Raw genomic sequence first — 21,268 nt, forward strand, 5'->3', positions numbered from 1 at the left:
TCCAGGCTTGCAGGGCTGGACAGTGACTCACCATCAGGGATTGCTGGGGAAGTCTGGGGAGAGGATGAGTAAGTGCCTGTGAACTGTAGCTGCTGCTGCTCACCAAAACATGCCTTATTGGGAGCTGATAGGAACACAGAGCCCGTTCCCACAAAGCTGCTCTCTTGGGGTGATCTCTGAGCCAAAGAAGAGTGTCATCTTTGCCTGAAACTCCCATCTGCAGTACAATGAACTGCAAAGGAAACTGCCCTGCACTGGGATCCTGGGGCAGGGGATGGGGAGGGGGAGGGCAGGGGGCAAGGAGGAGAAGCTTTAACATCTTTACTTTGTTTGTTTTAAACTGAGTCCTTGTGGAGTGTGAGCCAGGTGATTTACCTTATGGTTGGCTCCCAATGAGGAGTGCTATTGGCACAACATGCCATATTCCATTTTCTGTCTCTGGCCCGCCAATAAAAAGTGTCACCAGTTGAAAACATCTCCCATTAAGCCATTTGGCACTCCTGTCTTGGGTGGAGGTAGGCCTTGGCCAGCTGGCAGAAAAGGCAGCTGTAAGCAGCACAGGAGGGACAACACAAGCGCTCTGAGTGGGATGCACAACCACACAGCACACTGGGGCATGCTGGGCTGTTGGGCTGTTTAGAGAAGAAAAACAAAGCACAAAAATTTGTAAACTCCCTAGTAGGAATGCCATTTTGACTAACATATCAGCAAGGGTGTCAAAAAGTAAAAACGGATGCGCAAACTAATGAAAAGCAGATTTTCTTCCTGTGGCAGAATTGGCTTCAATGAAGAGAGGGAGAGTACATATGACAGGAACAAATTCATATGGTAGGATTGTGGACTAGGAGAAGTACATTCCCTGTCTCTGGGCAAGACTATGACTTCAGCTATGCCTCTCTATATCCATCTCTGCTTTCTGTACAATGGGCAGAAGCACAATCCAAGGGAGAGCAGGAACTACTCAGGGTTAACTCACTCAGGCATGCAAATTACTTGAAAAGACTCTGCTCTCCTTGGGACTGACTGCCATAGAACAATGTCACTTCCCTTCCTCCAAGCAAGAGGGAAGCATCGTTCACTCTTCTCAGAGGGAGTGCAGTGCCATCTCTCTTGACTATTTAGCCCCAGAGCATTTTGCCAATAAATTACAGCCTGGCCCAAAGCTTCCACAATGCCGTCTCTGCCACGCGGCCTTGCTGGACCCCCTCTGCGCAGAAATTTCAAAATCCAAGCTCTGAGCCCTTGTCCCACCACAGCTGACCCACATCAGCTCAGGCACTGGAAAGACAAGGATTAGGCCTTTTTTTCCTTTTTTGCCTTGCACTTTGGAGCCTGTAGGGATTCTCTTGTCCAAAGTATTTTTATTTCTGCTCCACCCTGCTATTTTTCCAGAGGTTGGGGGGGTTTTTCCTCCTTTGAACCCATCCAGCCTTCTCCTTATTCTGAGCTTTTGTTTTCTCTGTTCACACTCCCACACTTGAGGCCAGACCTGCTGAGATACTGACTTTTGCTTTGACATTATGGTTTGCTTTTTATTTAAGATCCTGTTATGGGTCAATGCTAGTACACCCAAGATGATAAAGGTTCTGTTCAGAGATTACAGCATAGAGCTGCAATGTCCAATTGAGGTTGCACAAAAGGCCATCAAGTTTCTGGTTTTATCTTGTTTTGCACTGGTTAAAGAGACCTTTTTTTCTCCCTGTTTTGTGCAAAGTTAGCAAAGCTGCAAGTTTGACAGGTTTGCTTTTCATGTACAATGATTTTCTGCAGCTCCAGGAAGGCATTGCAATGCATTAGCTAATGCAATACAAGTTCTTCCAAGAAGTTTGCAGGGGTCAGGTGATTAACCTGTATATTTTACAGAACATTTAAAGACACTGTGGTCTGAGGCCTCATAAAATCATAAAACTACCACTCAGCTGTGAACCGTGGGTTGAAGCACAGTGCTGAAATATTGCTGCATTAGAAATGGGAGGAAACAGAGTGAAATTTCCCCTTCTGATCTGCACAGCTGATAAAAGCTCCACAGCACAGCCTCCTACTGCATTTTCCACAGCCAGAGCTCACATTGGGCCAAGTTCAGCATGTTTGCAGAAGGGAGGTGTTGTCCTGCTGTGTTCTGCCCCACTTATGCTGCCCAGTTGGAAGAAGCCATACCTGTACTCAGTAGCAGAAGACAAGTCCTTACAGCCTCTGCACCGACAAGGACACAGGGGCTGGAGCTGGGAAGGTGCTCACAGAGTCTCCTGCAGGCACAAAGGCTTCATGTCCTTCTCTTCTGCCTCCTTTGATCAAGGAGGAGCAAACCTTGAAGCAAGGATGGCTTCAGATTCTGAGCTAACTGAGCCTTTAAACCCTGCACTCTCTTACCAGCAACGTCCCACAAAATGTCAGTATTTAAACTCTCCTCCCAGTCCAGGACCCCCATTTATCTTCTTCCATCTGATCAGGAAACGTGTTTCCACCACAGTTTACTGGGACTTTCCCAGAATGACTGGGTTTACTTTCAGCCCCTTCATAAATGAAAATTAGCTAGTCTTATTAAAGGATAGCTCTGATTTCCTAATAAGGAAAATAAAGACAGGAAAGAGACCTTATTGTACCACAAAATCACTTTCCACCCAAGTTCTATGTCTCAGGTAATATCTGTCCTCCTTGAGCAGTCCCAGCCAGGCCATCAGGCATGTTTCTTGGTTCTTTGCTGTGTGGAAAGTCTTTGCATCACGGATTTTTCTAAGTGACGCAAAAGTTCCATAGAGTTTATTTATGTCCCCTACAAAATTTGTGTTCCAAGCTGATGGGAATCTGGACAGTCTAACTCATTCAATCACCCTGCGTTTTTAATCTCTGACCCATCCCAACATCACAGTCTTTGAGGGCTTTGAGCTTCCAAATGCTGCCTATGCCACACAGCTTACCAAATGCTTAGCTGCAAGAGCTGCTGGAGGACAGTGGTGGCATATGAGGTAAGGTGCTGGAAGCTGGGAAGTGCCAATGGCACGCAAAGAGCTCCACGGCACCTACTCCCATTAGGAGCACTGCGGGATGTCATTGTGGCCAGGGAGGGCTGCCAGAAGTAGGACTGCAAGGCTCATTGCTGTGCAGTCCAGACATATGGTTGCTATCAGGAATAGGGCGGTGTAAATAATTGTTTCACTCCCTAAACCAGAAGAAAAAAAAAGTAGGAAGAAAAAAGATTTTATTCAAATCTGACTGAACTAATTTTTTTTTTTTTTTTGCTAGCCAAATGAAAAGTGGAGAAAAGCATAATATCAGGCTGCAAGAAACATTTTAGTGCCTTTTGGGTAAGATCCAGCAAGGCAGATATTTTCCACCTGTAAATAATTCAGCAGAAGAAAAGTCATTGCAACTCATTTTTTCCAGCAAGACCATCAAGTCAATTAAGAGAAACTGAATAGTCTTGTAGCCCTAGAATAAAGAAGAGTAAAATTTTGAGTCAGAAGAATAACTCCCATCATTGTTCTGGCATCTTCATGAGTGTTGTGCATTCAAATACTTTTTCACCGTCCCCTTAGCATGGCCAGCAGAGACTGCACTGGAAACAAGGACAGAAGTCCACCTCCAATAAATAGTTTCCAGGACTGAGCCCTAAATCACCATTCAAAATTCCTTGACCCTCTTTTACCCCCAGTATTGGGGATTTAGCCACTTCCAGATGCCAGGCTGGATGGTTACACTCTCCTTACGTAATATCCCTCCTCTCCTTTCCCCAAATCACAGCTGCTCTGGCTCTAACCCCAAAGTGTGTCCTTCCAGTCAGCTGAGCCAAATGAATGTGGGGCTTTTTTGGGGCTCTGATACCACTTTCCATCCTCCTCTAGCAAAACTGTATCTGGACTAACTGGCTCATCCTGGATTCAGAGAAATAAGACACCTGTGAGGACAAAATATATTTTGTAAACTTTTATATGTTCTTCTGTAGTATTCTACCACAGCTATTAGGTCCTGGGTATCAGAAGGAATTTGATAAATTCCATTCACCATGCAGCTCTCCCCACTATGAACTATATGTTCAGAAAAAACATATTTTTTTCTGAAAATTAATATAAAGAAGAAGAAAAAAAGATAAAGGGTGTTGTCATGAAAAATTGAAATGCATTGGAAGAGATGCTAGGGATTTATAAAAAATGGGTATCCATCACAAGCAAAACTTTCTTATTTAGGTATGGTGAGTAATATACAATGTATGAGGTATAAACTGCACCAAGTATGAAAATACACGTGTTTGATTTTTGCTTATTGACTTATTTTTTAAAGTAAAAGAGACAAGAACAAAGTGTTGAAAAGAAATGTTTGATATTATTGACTTGTAAAAAAAAAGGATGGTTATATCAGTAGAGCTCAGGAATCTCATGTAAATAAATACCTTTTGTAATAATGCAAAAAACAAAATTGTCTAGATTTCTAGAAAGCCTATAAAAAATGAACAGATAGTCCCTAGATATGCCCATTAAGATGCACTGGAGACAGTATGATACAAAGGACCAGTAGAAATTGAACCCATTACCTGTAGATCTAAAGTATATTAGACATATTTCCCTAATATTGCAAGCTTTGAAATAAAGTTACTTCATTTCAAGTAGTCAGTGGTCACAGAAAAAATTTCAAAGGAACAAAGTTCAGTTGTAAAAAGCCCATTTTAAACATTACTTCTGAGGGAAAAAACATCCACATACAGCTTTATGTTCAGGTTGTTGGATTTTTTTTCAAAACAGACCTCATGGGGAAAAATTGTTTTCACTCTTTAAGGAATCTGGGTTTTTTTCTGGCCTCACCACTTCTAACCCAAGGAAGAGAAAAATCATTATTACTACTTTGCTGAAAATTGGGAGAATGGAAGAATGGAAAGATTCAGTGTGCAACACTCTTTCCTTCACAAACTGTTGGAAATCCACGACTTCCATTCTGACTGGGGTCGTTGGCCAGCAGTACATGGGAAGAAACAAAAAGAGCCAGAGAGTTGTGTTTCTCCATTTGTTTCTGTAGCCACAAACCCCATTCATTTCTCTATTTTGTGATGTTATTCCTTTATATGGCACATAACAGGAGTTTTCTTTGGGGTTTGTTGCTTGGTTTTTTCCTTTGTTTAAGGTCTCATCTTTAAACATCAGGAATTCTTGTCCTTTGAGACAAATCCTGTACCACTGGACCCACTGACTATTTTGTCACTGAGGAGGAAAAAACTTTATGGGACCCAGGCTAAGATCCAAAACTAAATATATAGCAAAGGCTGACAAAGGAAAGCAAGCGAGAAAGAAAGGGCAAGGGTTAAAAAAAATAAAACTAATGAGAGTTGTATTATGTGGTGAGTGAATCATACGGATTATGGACCAAGGACTACATAATTAAACATGTAAGGTATCAAGGTAAAGTACCAGAATACATAAAGAGGATAATTTCTTTAGTCAGCAAATGGGCAATAACAGGAAAGAATTTTTGTCTTGGGATAGTGAGCAGTTGTATAAACATATGATGCAAAGGCTTTTTCAAATAGACATAACATTGCCATATGTTCCATCAAAAAACTGCAGAGGGACTTGGGAAAATCAGAATGATTTAAGAGGGACTATACACATTTCTGCCACCACTTGGTTAGCTGAACACAGGCAGCCAAAGGTAAGGAGTGCCGTTAAACAAGGGCATGTAAAGAGACCAGAGTGTGCCCCAGAGATTCTCGCACTGAGATAATGAAAGCTCTCAAATGTCACCACAAAACTGAAGCTCTCCTTAAAAAGTGGCAGAGAGACCATGCTTTCTCTAGGTGCTGGGAGCTGACATTGCATATGGGATAGCTCTTCCCAGTGGACTCAAGAAGCCCATTAAAGTGGCTGGCTGTGATTGGAATTATAGCTACTGCAGCAGCTGAGACACACTGAGGTGCAAACTGATTTGCAGAAAAGAGCTATGACAGGTTGAAGGTCCAGGGAACAAATGTATTGTGTTTGCTGAATTTTGACATATAAGCAAAAACAAAGGAGAGATTTGAAAGGATACACTTACACTTTTCATTTTCTCGAGAAACTTGCATTTTGGCATTAACAAAAGGGGATACCTGTGTGGCACCCTACAGTCAGGGGAAATGCAGCTATGCAGCCCCTTGAGGGAAAGATGTTCCCAGACACCTGTCCTCAGGGAGCAGGAATCAAGCATCCCAATGTCCTCACTCTCTGAAACAGCTCCAATGTGTCTAGAGGGTGATATTGAAATGGTTTGGTTTGAATCAAGACCTGGTTTTGGATATTTCCTCTCAGGTACAGAGCCCTGTAAACAGCATTATCCATCATCTAAAATCTGTGTCCTCTGATAGATTCTTCTCTAATAGGTGTGAAGATACAGCTTCCAAAATCCCTGAGACTAATTTCATGTTTCAGAGGGACTATTACAATCAAAAAGAGAAAATTCAGGAGCTTCTTCATCTTCTGACCATATATTCTGCCTGTAAAGACCAGTCTAGTTAACAGGTGGCACTGACAGATCATGATCCAAACAGCTGCGAGTGAAACAGTCTGGAGCACTGGAAATAGTTACCCATTTGGGGAATGTTTTTTTTCCCCCCTATATTGAAACATTAATTGATTCTTTTATATTCAGAAGCTATTTTCACTTATCCCAGACACTTAACAGAAAAATAAAAAAGAAATAATGAGGAGTTTTGATGTAAAAACACATATAGCCATAAAACAGGTTGATTAACTTGCAGACTTTAAAAAATTAATGTCCAATGGAAGGAACTGCTGACTGGTTAAATTAGATCTACTTATTACAGCACTGCAACAGAAACGAAATTAATTTTAAGCTTCAGAATGAAAATTTTATTTTTAATTTTTGTGGGTTGTGGAGTTGGAGGAACTGGATACTTGGGAAATTAAAAGTCCTCTATTTATCATAGGCTAGATGCAGTACAGCCAGCCATAATACAGGTTTTTCTCTCAGTGCAAAATCTCTTGGCAGTTAAAATAGAAGAGCTGTCATGAATTCTAGTTCAAATATAACATTTTCATGATAGTGTAGACTTGCAAATAAGAACTCATCGCAGATGTAAACACTTTTAACCAAGATTACAGGAAAATCTACAAGTCATCCTGAAGTTACAAATACTTACAAATGTTGTTTGAAGAGTAGAATTGTTCTGCAGGTAGAAAGCTGGTCAGATCATTCCCATGTCACTTCCAGCATCTACATGTAGACAAGAAAAAAATCTGACCTTTGGAGACTGCAAACATCAAGGACAAAGGAATTTTATTCTGGCATAAACCCATGAAATATCGGATGTCTTTCTCCATAATTTCTTGACAGATTTAAAGTGAGAAAATAAGCTTTACCTAGGATATCCATTCATCAAGGGTGATGGAAGGTTCCATGAAGCTATGACAGATGATTAGGCAACTATTGGGATAGGTTCCATCTTCCACTTTTACTTAAAGCAGCCCATGGTCACCCCTTTGGAGAAGGTCAGTGAGGGAAGGGAGGTGAGTCAACATGAGATCCATGGGTAATCAAAAGCCAAAATGAATGAACAAAACAATCCCAAAACTTCAACCCAAAACCTCAAACTTATGTCAAATAAAGTAAGTAAGCAAAAAAAAAAAAAGAAAAAAGAAAAAAAAAGTCAACATAAAATGCAGGACTAGACAAGAAGATAGCTCTCTAAGAGAACTGCAAAGACCTAAAATATTTCTAATTACTTTGATCTTTCTTACCCTCTCTTTGGCTTGAGATAGAGCCTTTGTAGATTTTAATCTTTTGTCTGCAAGGCATTTCTTTTGTTATTGAGGTAGTATGATGTTTCTAAGGTAGCATTGTTGCAGGGCCATGTGGAGAGGATGCCATGTGGACCCTGTAGGGGCATAGCCCCAGTGACCAAGGAGCCCTTCTGACTCCCATACATAACAATCCTTCACTTCCACTGACTCTCCAAGCAAAACAGAGGCTTTGCTGTGACACTGCCTCTGAACCTTCAATAGATATTTTTCCATCATTAATATTTTAAGAGGTCCTGCAAGGCCCTGAATGTGCAGCCTAAGAAGAGGCCAGCATCCCCTTTCCTCCCCTATCAGACCCTGGAAGGAAGGTACCTGTTACACCTGCTTCAAAACCTGTTTGTTAAATACCACCATAGAGAAGGAGACAGGGTTAGATCACTTCTTATTTAATGCTCAGTCTTCTGCTGGCAGCACCAATGGCACTGCTGAGTGACAGCTACAGTGTGTCATTTAAATACTTGCATGGGGATTTGAGCGAGGTCAGGTGATCAGGTAATATTAACAACTTTCGGTCACTATCTAATCAGGGCTGGATCCAGACCTGTGACTGACAGATTTTTAATTGCTAGTCTCCTAAGTCATACAGTTCTCTCTCACTGGGAGGTGTTACCTTCAGCTCTTACTATGATGGATAAGGGCAAATTCTACACTGTTAAAAAAAATCTTTACATGTAGATATCTAAAGTGTTGCTTTGTCTCTTTGACTTACGAGGACTCTTTTTTTGCAGTAAAAATGAAAAAGATAAAAATATTTAAATAATATACTTTCCAAAAAGAAAGAAAAATAGAAGTGTATCTATGTGTGTGTACATCTTTATTTGAAATCGTTCTGTTCTCCCTTGATTTACTACAAAAATAAAGAACATAAGAATGCAGGAGAAGTCTATCATGCCTCACCTCTTTTGCTTTCGAGTTTCTATTTGCTCCTTTATTTTCCATACTTTAAAATCTCATTTAACATTCTCTTGAGAAGGAGAGCACAAGATTACAATCTAACGATTGTAATGAGAATGGGTTACGTTTGTGCCATTTCCCATTTTCATTACAATCTTTGTGGCAAGAGTAATGTAACAGAATTTTTAATGTCTTATATATTGCATGAACTTTTTTTTTTTTCAGCAAGCTCCTGCTACATTTCAATGGATGATGCTGTTGCAGAACATTGCAACTTTGATCTTTTTATAGCTTGCATTATGATCACATTGGCAATTTAACCCACTTCCCCAAAGTGGAAAATATTTTGATATACAGCTACAAAAGGTAGTCATCTACACATACTGTACATACCTAGAAAATTGTTTTCCCCAAAATCCCAGCTGTGGCTGAGTACAAGATACTGACATCACCAAAGATGTGTGCTACTCTGAGTGGTACTACGGGAATTGTAGATTGCAGAATCTGAGCAAAAGAATAGAGCAGTTTGTTTCCTGAAAGGTACAAACAGCTCTTGGAGAGAAGCGTGTTTCGTGTGCTAGGCATGGCACTGATTTTCCAGCGTGTATAAACCTTTCTAGAAAGCTACTTATAGTGATCAACAGCTAAGGAAAAGATAGGTGATGGACCAGGACAAATTTTCTATTAGAAAGGGATCAGAATGAGTTTGGCAAGAGAGCCAGTGGTTTAAGCCATGCTACAGAAGCAGTAGGCACCACCGAGCAGTTTGCCTGGGTTTATTAATGCAAATGGTTAACGTGAGTGTTTCTTAACACAGGAGCTAACTAGGGGAAAAGAGAAGTGTGCTGGAATGGCTAGCTCAAGGGCAATATCCCTGAGAAGATCTGTACAGACCTTGCATGACCAGAAAGGCTTCAAAAGGAAAGGCATCTACAGCTAACAGGGAGATCTTCCTCAAATTCCTTGTCTACCCTTATGGGGCAAGAAGAGAATGATGGCCTTGTTTAAAAGCTGAGCTATCCTCAGGCTTTTACGTCATGGAGGGTTGCAGAGTCACAACAGCCTCAGACTGAGTGGGTGGTGAAGACCATGCTCCAGGTGCACCAAAGAGAGCAAGCACAGGGGTATGGATTAGCACTGATTTGACTGGGTATGGGTGGCTCTACCCTTCAGTGACTGGAAACACTTCCCTTTTAGGAAATGCAGCCTGGTGGGGAAAAAAAAAAAACAACAACAAAACAACAACAACAACAAAAAAAAAAAAAAAAAAAAAAAAAAAAACAAAAAAAAAAAACAGAGAAAACTTAGGGAGATGAATAGGCTTCAATTTGAGCATAAAGTGAACCTCTGGCCAGTACTATAAATTCTATTGATGTATACATCTTGTCGATGAATACAGACAAATTACACTGAACTTTAAAAAAAATAAAATTTTGAGAGTAGCACCTCCTTGCAATATAAGAAGAGAAGACAATGTCAGCATATCTTTGAGACAGCCTGCATCTGGCAGATTCGTGTTCCTGCTTAAGAAGCTTTATTTCCTTGATGCATAGGGTAGAATCTGGCATCCTTTGGATCAATGCCTATGGAGATATTCACAGCATGCCAAGGCAATGGGTGAAGGAGAATGACATCCTCATTATGATAACATTCAACAGACAACTTCCAGATTTTGAAATTTCTGGACAAAGCCATCCATGAAAAGATTCACAAGGTTATATTTCACATTTAACCCACGGGAGTTGAGTTTTAACCCTGTGTCTTGTCTGTTCAACTTCTGTTGCACTTGATATAAGCTGGGCACATCTACACTGAGGCTAGAATTCTTTTCCCTTTGAGTCTAAATTTAACACTGCAGACCCTCAGGATAAAACCAGTTGAGCCCTTTGGAGGGAAAACGTTCATCCTCTTTATCAGAGTGGCTTTCCCGGTGGCTTTCACTTCAGCGAGAAGAGTGTCTGGGATAATTGCTCTTTCCACAGAGGATCAATACTGTGTAATTAATCAAGATGAAATCATTCTTTGCACTTCTCCAGGTTTCATCCTTGAGACATATTCTCAGATTCACTGGCTCCTGGAGATAGCAACGCTCTCCTACTGCACTACTCCAAGACACCCTAGGGGCAAAAACATCACAATCCAGCTGTCCAGAGTCTAGCCTGACATATCTTAATAGATGAAAAGAGACAAGAAGGCCCAGATGCCTCTTTATTAGGACCGTCCTCTCTGCAGAGACAACAAGCCCTCAAAATCTACCACAGTCAGCATAACGTTGGCATCAAGGGGCACTTATTCTCTCCCAGGAAACATGCCACCAAACTTGCAGTGATTGCAAAGCAGAAGCATGCACTTTAGAAATACATCTAGCAGAGCCCGGGGTCACAGTGAGAATAATTCAGCTAACATTTCTACAACTTACAGAGTTTGCTTAGCTGTGATTGATCACATGAATCACACATTCCTGTTTAATTTCTGTTACGGGGCGATATTTTAAATCTGCTGCCTTGTATGAAACAATACAGGAAGTAATTTTAAAAGTACGTTTTCTATGAAGAATAAAAATATGAACATTTATTATTAAAGTAATTTTCATCTCTGCCAGATCACTTTTTTTTTTTTTCCGAATTTCAAAATGCCAGAGGGGAAAAAGAAATGAAAAGACTATTGAATCGGTTCTAATGGACTTAAGACAAAATGAAACATTTCAAGCAGTTCATTTGACCCGGAAACATTCTCCTTTCAGTATAAATACTTTTATGTTTCATCCTAACTTGGGCTAAAAAGGCTGGAATTTCCCACAAATTCCAATCATCTCCACTTATGCTCAAGATTCCTCCTGCCTATCGGGCTCTTTATTTCTCTCTATTAAGCACAATCAAGACAAAATGACTCCTAAAAAGATTGCTGGCCACTCTGGTATCACTAAAATTAAGTAGCTGGTGAAGACAATTATAAATAATATATACAATTGTGTTTATTACAGAAAGATATTAAAAGAATGACTGGAATTTTCCACTGGTTTAGATAAGCAATGAAGACATTTTAGTAGACCTGAGCTGAGAAACAGCACTGGCTCAAGTGATTGTGCGTTGATTCAGTTTACATTAAATGGAAGAACAAATAAAAGTAAGGCTGGAACTAATGTTCTCCATTTCAAAAGGGCATGGACTAAGTGCTCTGAGCGCCCCAGCCACCGAAGTCAACACACTGTGTGTCTCTGCAACGGGATGGGAAAGAGGCTGGAGGATTCTTTGAATCACTGGTGCTTACAAGATCTCGAAGCTGTATTCCAAGCAGGAGGAAAAAAACTCAGTCATCTATGGACCTGAAGGATACAGAACCACTTAAAGAGCCTTTAGTTCAAACTTCAGTAAGAGTAATGACACTGAGCAGAAGTGCAAAGGGAAGATGTATAATGGGAATGAGACTCAATTACATTGGAAACAGCAGCAAAATAATCTAAAAGCTTAATTGTATGGGAATGAGATTTTACTAACTGGAAACAACAGAAAAAAATCTAAGAGCATAATTGTCTCCAGTTGTGAGGACCTGGATAATTCCATTCTGAATTCAGACAGAACTGGCACGTGAAACTACAGGAACTTGCAGATATTCATGATGAGCTATCTACTCATGGGATTAGAAAATAGTAAAGGCAGTATCTTCAGTGAGAGAAGAAAAGAGATCTCACAATTAAAAGTTAGTCTGATCTCAAATGTCTCAAGGCTTAGGAACAAATTTTGAAAGAAAGAAGTAATTTAAGTCATTGAGATAAACTGGGAATGGACTAAAATATTACCAGAGGGTTTGAGTTTGCTAATGATAGGTTGTTTTAGACTAACTTGATAGGATTTTTAAGACATAAAAGATTTTTTTAGACAAAGGAAACATGGTAGATATAATTTATCTGAGCTTCAGCAAAGCATTTAATAAGGTGTCAGACGGGAAATATTTTTTTTAGCAAGAGAAAATAGGGATGCACGAAGGAAGTGTTAAGTGGGAGCCTGCTGAAATGAAGACGATCACTTGCAGTACTGCAAAAAGAACTGAAGGAGAGACATGAATGAACTTTCTCTACATTAAGATTTGAGATGTTTCTACTTTCTCTCTTTCTTAGTAACTTGCATATAAATAGATAGAGTCATTACTTCTGGGACGCTGATTGGGATACTAATTGTCCACAGCTAAAATAAAGTGTTAATACAGAAGAGGATGAGGGCAGTAGACAGAAAAACATGTATTATAGGAATAGAATAAAATAAAAGCTCATTCTTTGAGGGACTGTTACCACAGCTACTGTAAAAAGAGCTCTCATCCATAGAAAATGACTGAGATGAGTTAAGCTGGGACAAGAGCTAAAGAGAGCATGAATGACTCTAAGCCACCAATGGAAGCCACTCTTGCAAAGGCAGAATCCAGCCCATGCCAGGCAAGATAGTCCCAGCAGTAACAGGGAAATCTTAAGATAATTATGTGAAACAGTACTGCAACAAGATCTGAAATACTGTCTACTCCTTTGGCTGCCCACATTCAGAAACCAGAACTTCAAACTGAAATTTATTTAGATGAAAGTGCTAAGAAGCTTGGGAAACAGGCTGTTAGCTGTACTAAAGAAGCTGGAGCTTGGCATATTCAGCAAGCAAAATGAAATCTTGAAGGCACAGAGAACTGCCCTATCCTGGATAAACAGTTTGTAAATACCTGCTGGAGGAGAAAAAATAAGCCATCCATTGGGCAAGAACTGGATAGAGATCAGCCTCCCATAAATTTAGAAAATTTAGATTTTTTTTTTTTAATGGGGAAAAAAGGCTTTCTAACAGAGTAGCAACATTTCAAAGAACAGGATCAACACATCAAGCTAATGGCTCGTTTCAACAACAGAGGTTGGTCTCCATATGACAGGATTTATATGACATGGTACCTGAACAGTAGGGTGTTTTCTAACCCTCTGCCAGACCAATATTCCCATTCTGAACTATGTTTTTAATCAGAAGTATTTTGCTCTCCTCAAGAAAAATATTCCAGTTCTGCATATACACAGTCATACAACCTATAATGTGACTGAGATTGAGAAACAAGCAGCAGGATTCCACCCAGGCAGTGTGGGACAAGGTCACTGTGAATGGATGAGAAGAGATTTCAGAGATGACAGTTGGAGGGGACATTGGCTGAAGTGGTGTTTTCCATTATTATCTTCTCTGCTCATGTGTCCTTAGCACTACAGGAACTAAAATGTAAGTTATGGATGGCCCTGTGAAAGGCTGCTGAAAAAAAGAATCCCAACCCTTTACTAATGACATTACTTTCCCTTGAAAGCATAAATACATTGTTCTTTCAGGTGCTACAGATTAAATAGCCTGAAATGTAGGCAGAAATTACATTTGATGTTGTGAAAATTGGAAGCATTGATAAAATATGTTTGTTAGAAGACAGGAGGTGAAAATAGGTGTAACAGAGAATTGACAAAACAGCTTAGAAACAATCTTGCTATTAGCAGGGAGGAAAGAAGTGGTAATAAAATTGGGAAACCAATTGGTTAGGAAAAGGGCACAAAAATGCTATAGGAGAAGGAAAGGATAAACAGGGAGAAAAAAGCAGTAAATGAGATACTGTAGTATTACAGCAACATCCAAGGTAACTCTTCTACGAAACACCTAGTCAAATCCCATGGGTTCTCATGTGGAAACTGATGAGTACCTGTCAGACAAGAATGGAGTCAGTGGAGGCTTCCCAGTAACTCAGTTGTGCTTCTTCTTGCTGCTGGTGGTTTCATCTGACATGTCAGGATGGCAGCAGAACTACAGGTGCAAATACACTGATGATGCTGATGCTACACAGGGCAATTGACTTCAGCAGAGAGGCAGGACAGGTACCTGGAGAGGAAGAGGGAGACAAACTGAGAGAGATGTTAAAATTCTGAAGCAAGACGCCCTAAAGGTTATGCAGGAGCACCTCTGGTGAACACACCGGAACTCAGGGAGCTGGAGCATTGCCATGAGAACAAGGGAGAAAAAGGATTTTGGAAGCTCCACAGAGGGTGAAGTAAACAAGCAGTCAGCTATGACAGAGAGCCGAAGCAATGAAAAGGCATAATAATATATAATGCTGTTTCAAAACAACAGATGGGAATAGGGAATTGATAGTGAAGCGATTAATACTAGCAATGAAAGAACTAAACACCTTTAAAATGCACAGTTTTTAATAAGAGCCAAGCCAAAGACTCACAGCAATTCATAAATTAACAAAGAATAATATATACAGTGGGAAGAAGGGAGAAAGAGCAAAATGAACCTGAAGGTATGCCAAGCGCCTGCTGATGGAAAGGAGGATGACTTTGAGGGGTAAGACTGAACCTCAGGGTAAGACCTGTAAGTACAGTATGAGAGTGGTGCCTCCCAACCTGGTCAGCAGCTGGGAAGCCCCTGTAACACCATTGGAAAGGGAGAACAACCTTCACTGCTGCCCCAGATGCACCGAGCCGCCCCCAGCAACTGTGGCTCCCTAGACCTGCCGGAAAGCCTCAGCTACCAGGCTGGTGTTAATGTGGGAACTGTTCTGTGCTAGAGCATTGCCAGTGCATTCCTCTAAGCCCTCTCTCACCTGGGACTTGGTAGGGATGCTCAGGTTCCACTTGCAACCCCAGAAAACTGGTATCCCACCCTTGCCCCAGCACACCAGCATGAACCAGGGACAGGGCCAAGTTTTGGCTTCTGCTTTGGTCCTTTAAAATGGAGTTTCTTATAGAGGCTATGGAGCTCTTCAAGGTTTTCACTCCGTAATTTCCTAGCAGTCATTTTTCCTCATCTGCAAGTTTTAGACTAAATTTACACTTGCATTTCAGTAGCTAGTGTTGACATTATAAACAGCACAAACAAACTCACTGAGTTCCATACACAAATTAACATTAAGGAGTGTGCACTTTATGTAACTCAATGCTTCTAACAAAATCTGTATAACTATGAAGGAGCTGATTGAAGGGAAGCCACTACAAAGGCAAGAAAGAGAGAGGGCTGGAGTTGTACATTTCTCCTGGTGAAGCTGTGGGTGTATCACCAGCATCACTCATTTTGGAAAACCTGGCTACAGAAAATCCCGAGCACAGTTGCCAGCCAATGTCCAGAAAAGAAACAAGGACAAAGATGCAGAAGATTACAAGTGATAGATATTGACAGAGTCTTATTAGAAAGCCTAAGGATAAAGGGTATTCATCACAAGCAAATTAAGGATTTGAAGATACAATTTCTCAGCAGATCTACAGCAACTGCCCTTTTATTTCCTAGGCATTCCTAAGTGCGAAAAAAAAAAAAAAGATTGATGTAAACCACCATTGCCAGTTAGTGCAACTTCTAACTGGTTGAACTGTGCCTGGACTGGGACACTTGGTGACCAGGATGCTAAACCGAGGTGTTTCCAAGGAGTCTGGGGGAAAAGTTGAGACAGATTTGTTCTGGTTTTCCTTTTTGATTGTTGCTTCCAGTTAGATAGCTAATTCTTCATCAGGTTGCCAAGATTTTCAATATGACAAGAGTCATTTTGTGTGGTTTTGCTTGTTGGATATGATTTTAAATTGCTGTTATGGAACCATTTGAGAAAACAATAGGGAGAAATTAAAAATATGTATTTAAAACAGAATTAAAAATGAAAGGAACAGATGTGTACCATGCATGACACAGGAACTTTCAAATGCAAAGGAAATGCATATATTACAATGAAAGACTAAGTAATACGTATACATCAGAATTTTCCATTCCTTTTTTCTTTATACACGTGTTTTAGATATACATAAATTGTTTTTCCTTTTGTTTTATCCCTTTTTTAAAATCAGAATATTCAAACATTCTCTTTAAGAACCAGAAGAGGATGAAAGATTGCATTTGGCAGGTCTCTTTTGTGGTATAATTTGTTTCTTTGTGGAAATGCAGCAAAGGGTGACTTTTATTATGTGTTAGGTAAGAATCTGCATAGAGCAACTTCCAGCTGTTGACCATGCGATTAGGCTGTTAAAGTGCAAAAATCGCTGTTTACAAATACCCATAATTACTATAATTTTCATGCAAAATCTACACTCACCTAAAACCAGACCACATGCCAGTTCTTTCCTGGCCAAAATGGCTATTTCTTTCTGTCTTGAAGTCTCAGTCACATATTGAAAAAAAAAATCTGCAGAATAGAATATATTTTGACTGCAGAAATAGATTTTGCATGAATAGACTCCTGAGGCATCCAACAGTTTCAATAATGTTTTCTATTCCAGGGGAGCAAAAAATATTTTTCCTTGATAGCATTTATTTTATATTCACTGCACTGGAATTACTTTCTCAAAATTCTGCCAGCAAAGACTTATCGTATGTGGGTGCCATTGCTGTAACATAAAGATAAGGATGGAGGCTTATTCCACTCATAAGCTCATGAGTCTGTAAATTGGAACTATCCTTCATAGTACAATGCATTTTACCAGTCCAAATATTTTTCTTAAAGACAAGACAGGAGTTTTTTCTTGGAAGTATTTTCCTTCGGTGACTTAAGGAAGCATATTCATGGACTACTTATGAGAGGAAATACACAAACAATGGGACACCACTGCTTTCTCTGGATGGGGGAAGAGTCTGCATTATTCCAGCAGCTTCAGAATCAGTCATTTGAGCAGCTGCCCTAAACAGGAAAAATGTTGTCTGGGGAGCAGCAGATAAGGTAAGATAGACCAAGGACCTCAGAGGACAGAGCTGCATCCTAATTTGATGATCCAGGTGCAAATAAATGGCTCCACTTATTTCAAAGATGGGACAGGTGACATATCTGGATCTGAATTTGGATTAAATCATCAGAAATGTTCAGGCCTGTGATTTTGTTGCTGGCCAAATGACTACGATTATTACAACCAAACGTGACAATACAATGACATTTTACCTAGGGGCAGAAATGCAGGGGAGATTAAAATGAGAACTGACTCAAGCCTTCACCAGGAAATTGAATCTAACCCTTTTTGAAGTTAAACATTTTGATATAAAATTTTTCATTGTATGGCTGACCTGCATAAAACGACTGAATTCCCTGTGCACTGTGAATGCTTTGTGTGCTGCAGTTAAACAGTTCTAGAGATGGGAACCAGATTAACTTTGAAATTTCCATCCTACTCTCACAAACAGCAGTTCGACTCCTCTTACGGCAGCAGAACTTTGCTGTCAGCCTGCAATATTTTGATCATGGTCCTGCCTAGATCTACCAGGAGAAGAAATAATGATATGGTCATGAGAGCCCTAGCAGTTGGCCAATGCTGGATGTCTCTCCAATGCCATTAGTGATGAGGCTCAAACAATAGCAACTGTGCCGGGGAATCGAAGGGAAGAAAAGGCTGGTGATGTCAAGACCCGTCTGGTTCTCTTCAAGCCATTGTGCTGTGTGTTGCAATATTAAACGTCTCTTACATTAAGAGCTAAATTACAGTCTCCTCAGAACTCTTTGACCAGCTAGGGACAGTACATTGTTCCAGAGATTTCTGGCCAAAAGGGAACTATAAATTGTCCAGTCTGATTTCTCTCCCATTTAATCATTAAGAAGCTGCCATGTTCCATCCATGCACTCTTGCATTGGCCCAAAGATGTTAGATAGACAAAAAATATTTCAACTTTTCAAAGACTTGCTGCCAGCAGAGCATGAAGCCTGTACAGCTGCTGGGGCAGCTGTGCCCGGCCCATTTCTGCTGGAGGGAAATGTCCGGCTGATGAGTCTCATCAATCCATGGTTGAGCTCTCTTAAAACTGAACTGGAGGTACATCCAAGCCTCTTCCATTTCCTGTGGGTTCTCGCACCAGCTCCCCTGGTGTGTCCTTTCATTTACAGCATGGCAGGCTGTGTTCTGAGGCAGAGGACAGGTGCTCCCTGACCACCCTGTAACATTCTCTATGGAAAGCTCAGCCCTCTTTTGGTCCTACAACAATCAGCTGTTGGACTCCAGGAGCACAAACTGGTGCAGCAGTATTTGCCTTCCCAAAGAAGTTGCTCTGCTGCTCCTACAGGCCTTGATATAGAATTAAGTCCGTTGTAGGTCTGGACCACCAAACCGCCAGCTCTGCCCCAATGAGCTTTCAGCAGACATAGGCGATGGAGAGAAGAGATGATAAACCAGTGGGGGAAGCCCAAGATCATGGTGAGATGATAATGATAGATGTAATAAGCAGTAGTAACAACACACAAACTATCATGCCACTGCCCTTTTTTAGCTTAGATTTGAACCCTTGGGCTTTGCTAATTATGACACAGTAAAAACTAAAAGGGGAAATTACCCACGAAAAAGAGGCTGTTAACCACTTCATCTCTACGGCCATGCTGCATATTTTGTGCTTTGCTCTAATTGTTCGGTAGAGGCTCCAATAAAGTCAGTGGAAAGTCAGGATATCCCTCGTGGATTATGCTGTAGCAAAGTAGTTTAAATTTAATCTAGGACTGGATTTAACACATTTAAAAGAGAGCAAATTCACTGTTCAGTCTAACAGTCCAGTCAATACTTGAGGCTGATGGTTCTTACTCTGGCACTCTATTTTTATATTCTGACAGAAGGCAGAAATTATGTCCATGATCATCTCATCATTAGTGGCTCCAGTTGTTTTTTTCCCAAACACAAAAAAAAAATGTCAGATTCCCTGTGCTCAAACAACAGTCATGGGATTTTGGTGTTTCTTTAAAATTTCCATATATGTTCAGCAAAAGGTAAAAGAAAAACCAGAAACACAATTTGTGGAATATTATATTTGAACATGGAGTTGGAAGATCTATTCCCTAGCAATAGCCAGCTCCAGATTACTAACTGGTGATACAATAAATAAACCAGTTCAGTTCTGTCATAACAATACTTTTTGCTTCTACTGCCTAACTGGAAGGCCATTTCTGAACCTCACTGCTCTGCTGTTAAGAATTCACCCAATTTCCAGCAAAAATTTATTCAAAATTAATTTATATCCATGTAGTCTTATGTGAATTTTGCTTTTTTGATGTCATGGGTCTCCAGTTTCCCTCGTGCTGAGTGCCCACCATGTCTCCAAATGAATGCCAAATGTTTCTGAACACAGAAACAGCCTTCCCTTTAACACTGACCAGCAGGAGTGCCAGGGAGAGGTCAGAAACTGGTGGAAACTGGTCAAAAATTGGCAAGAGTCCCTAGGGCTCACCTGCGGAGGAAAAATTCGGGCAGAGTGGGAAAGGGTCTGTGAATTTCCCTCTTTCTCCATCAAGTCCCCTTCCCCCAGAAACACTTGGAGAATCCTGCTTTTTTTTCACCCACTTTCAGCCCACCTTTTCCTGTGAGGATCCTACAGAGACCTGGTGCATGGCCAAGGCCATTGCTCCTGCTGCAAACCAGCCACTGCCTCCTCAGACAAGGACGCAGCCTGCTGCCCTAGGCCTGTGCCTGAAGATTGCCCAGGCTCCTGCCATCTGCTTCTGTTTTTCCAGACAAAATACGCTGTTTCTGGGTTTCCCATAATAGGATAGGCTCCCCACCTCCATCCCCCCAGTCATTCTGGCAGATCTTTTTTCCTCTGGTTCCAACTCCAGATCACTTCTCCTTACAAGCATTTCCGAGAGCTCCGTCATGCCCCGAGCAGGTACAGCCCTGATATGCCCTGAAACCACTTTCAGTTTCTCACCAGCCCCACCACACTGGTGAGATGCGCTGTGTCCCCTTTGCCCATGCTCTGAGCTACACATGCTGTGATCCAGAAGCTGTTTGACGGCAGGAGTGTTACAGTATTCCTGAATTAACACGCTCTGCCTCCCAGTGGGCCTTATTAGCTCAGGCACAAACCTCACTAACACGGCTGTATGGTTTCTGTCCCAGAGAAGGTTTCTATCTGGCCAGTTTGCAGTATCCATCCATCTGCCCCCTCGATATAGATACACCATAGTACTCCAGTGATTAGACAGGATATCTTGTCTCTTGCCTTTTCAACACTCTGGCTGATTATCTTACAGAAAAAGAGGGCACTCTCAGGGCCTGAGGTATATAACTCTGTGTATCACGCATGTAGTAGGCATGCAGTACGCACCAGAGAAGAGCGCTACCCCACTCTAATGTTTGGCTCTGCCTGTATAACCCTCTTTCAGCAGCTACACAGTTAGTCATACAAGAATTTTTTTTTTTTTTTTTTACAGAAAACTCTGCCATTCATGTGCTGCTATCCCCAAAACCCAGCTCAGAAATACCTTGTGGCATGCAGACACTTCCTCCCGATCTCATGGTAGTGAAGCTGCTAACTCCAAGGAATGAACCATACGTGCCTGCACAACAAAGCTTCAAAAATTATAGCCTAGAAATTATGCCAGGTATTTAAAATTTCAGCCCCATCAGATCCTGCTTCACAGCCTTGGAGTTGTGTGCTCAGTGGAGGCAAAAAAATACCTGTGCTCTTGATGTGCATACCTTTGCTGTGGTCGTGCCTGCACGTAAGCACTTCTGTATCATTTGAGTTAACATTACCTGGGTTAAGGTTCCCTCTCCCACTACTTAGATATGGTCTAAGTGGCTGAAAATATCCATGAAATGGAGATATAGCTCTTCATTTAAAACCAGAACCTTTCTCATGATTACATTAACA

The 21,268-nt window shown here is 40.9% G+C and overlaps 1 long non-coding RNA gene across 1 annotated transcript; it reads right to left on the bottom strand.

The window, feature by feature from the left end:
- Nucleotides 1-519: 519 nt before the first annotated feature.
- LOC119697746 lies at nucleotides 520-20,950 on the bottom strand. The gene is made up of 4 exons (XR_005255919.1): nucleotides 20,877-20,950; nucleotides 14,376-14,551; nucleotides 7,124-7,197; nucleotides 520-632 (listed from the first exon to the last, which is right to left on the bottom strand). It is a non-coding gene; the product is annotated as an uncharacterized LOC119697746 (long non-coding RNA).
- Between the last annotated feature and the right edge of the window lie 318 nt (nucleotides 20,951-21,268).

This window comes from Motacilla alba, chromosome 2, assembly GCF_015832195.1.
Source record: "Motacilla alba alba isolate MOTALB_02 chromosome 2, Motacilla_alba_V1.0_pri, whole genome shotgun sequence".
In the NCBI taxonomy this organism is placed as follows: Eukaryota; Metazoa; Chordata; class Aves; order Passeriformes; family Motacillidae; genus Motacilla; species Motacilla alba.